This window comes from Pteropus vampyrus, unplaced genomic scaffold (genome assembly GCF_000151845.1).
Source record: "Pteropus vampyrus isolate Shadow unplaced genomic scaffold, Pvam_2.0 Scaffold496, whole genome shotgun sequence".
NCBI lineage: Eukaryota > Metazoa > Chordata > Mammalia > Chiroptera > Pteropodidae > Pteropus > Pteropus vampyrus.
This window is the reverse complement of record NW_011889277.1, coordinates 184753-192849: the sequence shown is the minus strand read 5'-3', so window position 1 is coordinate 192849 and position 8097 is coordinate 184753. Positions and strand designations below refer to the sequence as shown.

At 50.8% G+C, this 8097-nt stretch overlaps 1 protein-coding gene across 1 annotated transcript in view; it reads right to left on the bottom strand.

Annotated features, from left to right (window-relative positions):
- INSR (insulin receptor) overlaps window positions 1-8097 on the bottom strand; it is a 114045-nt gene that overhangs the window by 94264 nt on the left and 11684 nt on the right. The gene's annotated exons all lie outside the window — the stretch shown is intronic.

The window sequence follows — 8097 nt, the reverse complement described above, 5'->3', positions numbered from 1 at the left end:
ACCACGAAATGAAATGCTGGAGCAGAGCCTCCCGACAGAGCCTCCTGCGACAGTGGGAATGTTCGCCTGTGCACGCCCAAAGAACAAATGTTTGGTTTTACTTCGTTTCAGTTCAGTTGAGCCACGCGTGGCTAGTGGGGCCACCGTATTGGATGGCCCAGCTCTAGAATGTCACCAAGTTGGTTTTACACCTCCATCAAAGGCGGGGCCCTCAACGTCCTAACTCCCATCCACCCGTCCCAGAGAAGGGGTCATTGGAAGCTGTAAAACGCGAGGGGAAAGTAGCATGAGGGAAACGGGGTTGCCCCCAAACCTAGGCAAGCCCTCTAGAAATACCCTAATGTCCCCTAAGATAAAATAAATAGACAGCCCGTGCCATTTCGCACTTACTCGGTTAGCAAGAACAGGTCCCAAAGAAGTGACTGCCGTCGGCCATTCCAGGCTGACAAGACTCTTTCCAAGATCTCTCTCACTGAGTCGGGAAAAACTTAGAAGTATGTTTGCCTCTGTGTGGGCAACATTTGCACTTTGGGTCAAGAGGGAGACAACCAATGTCTTTTTCCGACTTCTTTGATTCTGAATTTGTAACTCCTATGACCTGGGTCGACTTTAGCTTTCTTCATCCCTCCTTCCAAGAAGTCAGGGCCAAGGGGCCCACATGTCCTTTACTTCCTCATGTCCCCCAACTCCTAGTTCCCATTCTACCAAATGTCTGCTGTTGTTACTGGCAATTCCCATTACATCCTTGTAAATATAATGCTCCCGATGGCCAGAGATCCCCAAATCAAGGCGAGCAGTGCTTACGGGTCTCTTTCAGAGGCATCCTTCCAAAACCGTGAAGGAAGTCTGGGAAGAATTATGTCCTCCTCTGAACCACGTGAGCGTCTTTAAGACAGCTCTCCAACTTCTTTCTTCATCGGGCTCATCCCCCCCCATGGGACATCCGTCCATTGTTTGCCTCTGTCATGTGTCTCGAGGTCAGCTGCCCACTCTGTCTTCCCTACAACTATAAATCTTAAGATCGGCTTCTTGTGTGTTTTGTTTTTTTTTTTTCTCGCCCTTGTAAAATTCCTTTAAAAATCACCCTCATACCTCATGCTGGATAAAAATAATTTGCTCAGCAAAACTTGCCTTTGTAAAGAACACAGAGTTTCGTTATGAAGTTCAGCCCGTGCCTTGTTTATCATAAACTAAAAAGGGAGGAGGCCCGTGGGTCCCGTCGTACGGCACAGCAAAATTTGCAGATTTTCCAAAAGAAAAACAAAGCCCAGGGGCCCAGCACCACCTAACCATGTGGGGGGAAGAGGCAGCAGAATAATCAGCCCTGAACGTAGCTGACTGCAAATACCGCTGGGCTGGGGGTGGCACATGTTAATAAATAAAGGCCACCGAAAGAGACAGAGCCGAGGTCTGACCCTGGGTCTCGGTCCGGGGAGCAGAGGGCCATGCTGAACTGTGCCAGGAGAGTGCACTCAGTGACACTCAGGCTGGGGGACATGCCCCAGGCCAACCAGCCCAGATCTCCAACAGGGAGAGTGGAAGGAAGGAAAAGAGATGCAGAGGGGGCCCGCAGACCAGAGTCCTCGCCCTCGGCACTGTGACGTTTGGAGCTGGATCGCACTTGATGCGAGGGCTTCCTCTGCATTGCACAGGGGTGAGTGGCACCCCTGGCCCCGCCCATGCCCACTTGATGCCGGTAACACCACCCCCAAGTCGTGACAACCGAAAATGTCTTTAGACATTGCCAGATGTCCCCTGGGCATCCAAAATCACCCCCAGCTGGGAATCAGAGCTATCTATCCAAAGAGACATATCAATTTTTTTAATGGCAAGACTAAACTATATTATCTAGAGATTCACTTGAGTGATAAAACTATATGGAAAGGAGGAATGGCCAGTAGAAAACACTGGACAGTGATGACTCTGGGGGGCCGAGAGGGCTGTGACTGGGATGGGGCCCACAGAAGGGCTTCTGAAGGGGGGGAGGTGTTACTGGCACAGCGCTATTTCTCAGCCAAGGTGGGTGCTATGACACTGTTCACCTTAGAGTAATTCATTAGGCTACACATTTGTTCGGCGTGGTTTTGTACATCTATATTCTTTGATAAAAAAATAATAATAATAATAACCAAAAGCAAAAGGAAAAAGAAAAGAAACCTTGACTCAATACGTTACACATAGAAACAGAATTACCAAATGACCCAGCAATTCCACTCCTAGATACATCCCCCCAAGAGAATTGAAAATAACTATTCAAACCAAAGCTATGTCGCGAACGTCTGCGCAAGCGCTATTCGCAAGAGCCAAAAGGCAGAAACAACTCAAACGTCCATCGGTTGGTACAGGGATAGACAAGACACATATATATATCCACACCGTGGAATGTTCTTCAGCAATAAAAGGAAATGAAGTCCTTATACATTGCTACAATGTGGATGAACCTGGACCTCATGTGCAGTGAAAGAAGCCAGGACGTAAAAGTCCATAGTATGTGATTCCATTTATAGGAAACACTCAGAACAGGTAAATCCAGAGACAGGGGCTGGTGGGAGGGGTGGGGAGAGGGGAGGGGACTGCTAATGGGGACAGGGTTTCTTTGTGAGGCGATGAAATGTTCTAGAACTAGACAGTGGTGACGATGCACAGCCTGCGAATGTACTAAATGTTACTCATGGTAAATCTTATGTGCATTTTGCTATAATAGCCCACAAATGTACTAAATGTTACTCATGGTAAATCTTATGTGCATTTTGCTACAATTAAAAAAAAAAAAAAACATGGTATTGCTTTGCAGATGTGACAACTTTTAACCTCCGTCACCATGAACGAGGGAACCTGTGACAGGAGTCCTGTTTGCCCTCGGACGAGCATGGCAGGTCATCGATAAACAACATGGGGTGCCAGCCCCTGAAACCCTGTTCTTCTCACGCCTTCCAACGACAACAGTTTCCTCCACAGGCGAGCACTTGGAAATACCCCGCAGTTAAAGCCCCCTTTCTAGACTGTCCCTATCATTAAAGACCCAAGACCCTCCTTGAGGGACAGAACCAGAAGCAATGATCCTTTACCCAAAACCCTCAGGCACGTGAGGATCACAGGGTTTTATCCGCCAGGGCCCCCCAGTGCCAGTTTGACAACGATGCTCCATCCCTTGCCTCTGTGTCTTGTGGCTCGAGGCTGGTCCACTTCCCAAACCGGGAGGTGGAGGAAAGGAGACGGATCTGCGGCTACTCCCACGGCCCCACCCATGGCAGACCAAGGGGGCAAAGGAAAGCAACTCGTTTGTTTGTTTCCCACCATCCACATTATTTATTCCAGGGACGGGCAGTCATCTGGCCTGAGCCACCACCAACTCTAAGCCTGACATGGGGGTGTGGGAGGGGCGGGAGAAGGGGGGCGGCAGGGAGGGGCAGGGGCGAGGAGAGAGAGGAAGGAGAGGAGAGGGGAAGTAAGGGATACAGCTTTGAAATCCCAGCACGCACATCGGGCGTCTTTCCTGGGAAAGAGAACGTTCTGTCAGGTGCTGGTGCCTGGAGAGCAAAGGGCTGACCGCAGGGAGCACCTGGGCACCCAGCCTGACAGCAGCCGAGGTCCCCGGGACCCCCTGGGACATTTCAGGGGTTCAGTCACAAAGAACAGATTTTAATTCTGACAAAGGGTCCAGTGCCAAGGTAGGTAGGAAATAACTGGTCAATGAATTTTGTCAAGTAGGAGGGAGAAAAAGAAAAACTCGTCAAACCAGTCACCAGACAGACAGCCACCTTCCCATAGTGATGTATTTAACTCTTCCTCGCCTTCTCCCAAACCATCGGGCCAATTCATTTCTCGAGGCAAAAAGGTAGCTAAATTGGTATCCCTAAGCCCCTCTAAGCAGCTGGGCTCTTGTTAAAACAGTTAGGTCTGGGTCTCCAGTACTAAAGATCTGGACAGTACTGTCTCCAGGAGGCCCATGTGGCCAGCTGGTCGACCTTCCTTCAGAGCATCCTCGAGCTACACGTGCCTATCTGGCTTATAACTTTACATTTATTTGACTTTCTCCCCGACCTGACAAGAGGACTTTGGGGTCCTAGTAATATACCTGACTCGGCACAGCCCGTCCTAAACACAGCCCGGTGTAGCCTCCACGACCTCTCCAGGGCACCCTCTGCCATTCGGCGCATGTGCTGGGCCAGGCCCCTCTTCACGGCATGAGACAGCTGCTTCGCTCTCGTCCACAAAAGACCTCTGTCTCTGTCGCCGCCTTCCCGCCCACTGGGAACACCCTCCCCTCTTACTCGCTTTCTAAGCAGCACTGCTGCCCAAACCAGACCGCATCTTCTTAACCACTCCAGGCTGGAACCATCTCCACCCTTCTACAAATGCCAGTGGCAACTTATCGCCCTTGTGGGGGCACGGGTGGAGGGAGGGGGTCAGAAACGTACTCTGCAGAGCACTTCCTTCTTGCTACAAAACCCAACCATCTCCACAACTAAAAGTCATCTGAAAAATTCCAATCATTTTAGTGACAAAGAAATTACAATGACCGTAGAATATTTTCGGTACGGTGCTTTTAATTCTGCCCTAGATTTTTTAAAGGTCCGTAACAGTACAAAAAGGAATAAATATGAATGAAAAACGCACGTGGCCCATCGTGTTACACAATCTACTGTCCTTTTAAAAATTATTATTACCGTCCGGTACCCACGTGAACGCGCCTATGTTCTGCAGGGACTAAGTGACATAGCCACAAAGGAATTTAATTTATCGATATTCTGCGACGTTATCTAGAGAACATCATGATTTCCAGGTGCTCTGGCTCCAGACGTATCTAGAGCCACCGGCCCAATGACTCACATGGAGAAGGGGGGCCTACCTTGTCTTGTGACAGCTCCTGCTGGTCGGGCTGCCTTGAATGGTTCGTTCCCTGCCCTCTAAGTCCCCCAGCTAAACCAAAAGCTCCCAAGGACCAAGGCTGACATCCTACCCTTGGTAGCGCCCTCGGTGCCAGCAAGGGGCAGGGGGACCGTGCTGGCCTGATGCTGTGGTGCTCCCAACCTCCTCTGAAAACAGCCTCTGCCCCCAAGCGCCAGCCTCATCTTTATAAGGCACAGAGCCAAGAACAGGGGTCAGCGTTTGTTCCTTGTGAAAGGCCGTCCAGCCCTGTCCAAACCACCCAGCTCTCCCCTCACAGCACAGGCAGCCCAGGCAGTATTTAAATGAGTACGCAAACAAGCATGGCTATGTGCCAATGAAACTTGATTTAGGGACACGGAAATGTTCATTTCCTCTCGTTTTCACCTCTCGCAAGATATTATCCTTTAGATGCCCCCCTCCGACCCCCCGCCGCTCCCCACCACCTTTTTGGAGTATAAAAAGCATTCCTGGCTCACAGGCCATACAAAAATGGCCGGCAGGCTAGATTTGAACCACAGGCATAGTTTGCTGACCTCTGGTCAAGGGCACCAGATAAGCCTGAGGTCAAACCATTTCCCAGAGTAAGGTTCTTAATTACTCTTTAAGCCTCAGTGTTCTCCTCTGTAAAATGGTAGCAACCTTCTCTCATAAGCTGTCAGATTCTTAGCACACAGTAAGTGCTCAATAAACAGCAGCCGGTCATGAGTGCTCAAAGATGTCACTGCTTATCTACATGACAGGTGCTGGGGACACAGCAATAAACGCCACAGTCCCACATTCGAGAGAATCTAGGCTGATGGAGGAGGCAGCTAACTTAAGACGGGATGAGAAGGGCTCTAAGAGAAGCAGCCAGAATGCTAGCAGGGGCAAATTCTAGGGGATGCAACCTTCCCCACGAGTTCTTTGATCTCTGCTTTCCATGATCATCAGCTTTCCATGACGAGCGCCAGAAAGCACAATGGTTAAGAGCTCAAATTCTGAGCCAGAATATCAGGGTTTTGAGTTTGAATCCCATCTCTAGCACTCAATAGGGATGTGCCCCAGAGCACACGGCTTAATTTCTTGGGGCCTCTGTGGCTTCGCCTGTAGCAAGGCATTGCTGGGAGGACTCAATCCAGTAGCATAAATAGTGCCCTGCACAAAATAAGCACTGGCTGCCAAGGAGACTGATTATTAAAATACCAAAGGCAGAGTTAAAACATGGAAGAAAAGTTTCAATATGAAGCTAAACCTCCTGCCTAAAAGCAAACCCTTCCAGCTCATGCATGCATTTAAATATTTAACGTTTAATGTAAATAAGATCACCCCAACTTTCAGATTCTCCAAAACACAAATGGAAATGCAAACTCAGGGAGAGAAATGCAAAACCTGCCCCCTCAGCCTCCTGCCTCCGCTTTCTTGCTGATGTCTGTATGTGGCATCGCCAACCAGCTTTCTGGCACACAGCATGCCCTGGCCTCACCCACCCCTCTGACTGGCAGCGGGCAGGTGGGGTAGCCTCCCAGAAAAAAAAATGCCAGTGGGTTTGGCTACAGCAGCTGTGGTTCCTGGTCCCCCCAAAAGCCCAAACCTTGGGGTCTTCAGAGCACCAGAAGCTGAGGCACCAGGTGAGCAGAGTGGTCTTGCTCTGGGGCTGTAGGTCCGGCACCCAACCCTCATCATACAGTGGGCTCCCCTCTGCCTGCCCCCAGACCAAAGTCAGAGATGCAGCCAACACTCGGCAGGTATTCACCCAGCAGCCTATCTGCCCGAAAAGAGTGGTAGACCCATGGCACTCCTGAGAAGCTTCTAGAACTCTCACAGAGGGCTAGGCACTGGGCAAGGTGCACCTCTTACCTACCTCATTTAACCCCCAAACCACAACCCTAACAAACAGCTCCTGTAATTACCCTCCATTTTTCTGACCAGGAAACTGAGGCTCAATCCAGCTCATGACCCATGGGTGGCTAAAGGGGACTCCAAGGCAATTCTGCCAGACTCCGAACAATTCTGCAGCCACTTTGGAGCGGGTCCAGCAAGGCCAATGTAGGAGCCTTAAAACACACCAAGTTGTGGGGGGCGGGGGGACATCCTCTGACCCCAAAGACTAGTTTTGGGCTCCCACCATGCTTTCAGCCCCAGAGTTCTCCCTCTGTAACTCTCCCCACGTGGGTACTCGGTCATGTATTCAAAGTCTGTATTTGCCACGAGAAGGTCCTCTCCAAGGAGGCCCCTCCTGAAGTCCCAAGGACCCCAACACCTGGCACATAGTCGTCTCTCAGTAAACACACTTCGTGACCCAGCTCACAGACTCCGTCACCTCTCTACACATCCGGGGCTCCCCGCTTCTGGCTTCTCTGGCCTCCTCGGCCTAAACCCACAACAGGTAACAGAGAGGAAGCATCTCCAGCACACACCACAGTGACTTTTTTCCCTTAATTACCTTCACCACTCAGGACTTTCCTTTGCTCTCTCTGCCCCAAAGCATCACTGTCCGGGGGACAGGTACAAGAAGGGACATTGTAGAGAATGCTTAAACTGGGTCCACAGAACAACCCAACACCTTCGTCCCAAATGCCGACCAGTCCCCAGCAGCTTCCAGAGCCTGGCAAACATGCAAGAAGAGGCCAATGACCATGGATGCTGGGGAGGCTTTTGAGAGGATTCGAGGTAGTTTTCGCAGGTCTGTACTGGTCTCCTCAGACAGGAGAGTACCCTCTAAAGGCTCATCCAGTCTGCTTCGCATCCCAAATCCCCATACAATGGTAGACACGACTTCTAAAGTCACCGCCGACGAGGTGCGGTAAGCGTGCGAAAAGCTGGAGACGCACGGCCACGTCCGCCGCGGCGTCAATCACAGAGGCTGCCACGTGGCAGCAGCCCAAGGGCCCCCGCACGGATGCACGGATGAGCGAGGCGTGGACCAGGATCCGGCCTTTAATAGGAAGGAATTCTGTAGTGCACTACAACACAGAGAACCCCGAGGATGTCATGCTCGGTGAAATAAGCCAGACACGAAAGGACAAACACTGGGTGATGTCACGCCTAGGAGATCCCTGGAGGAAGCAGTCAAATCCGCAGAGATGAAGTGGATGGTGGGGGTCGGGCTCGGGGAGGCGGTGCAGGGTGAGTAACGGGGACACAGTTTTCAGTTTGGGAAGATGGAAACGTTCTAGAAATAAAAGGCAGTGACGGTTGCATGACGGCGTGAATGTACTTAATGCC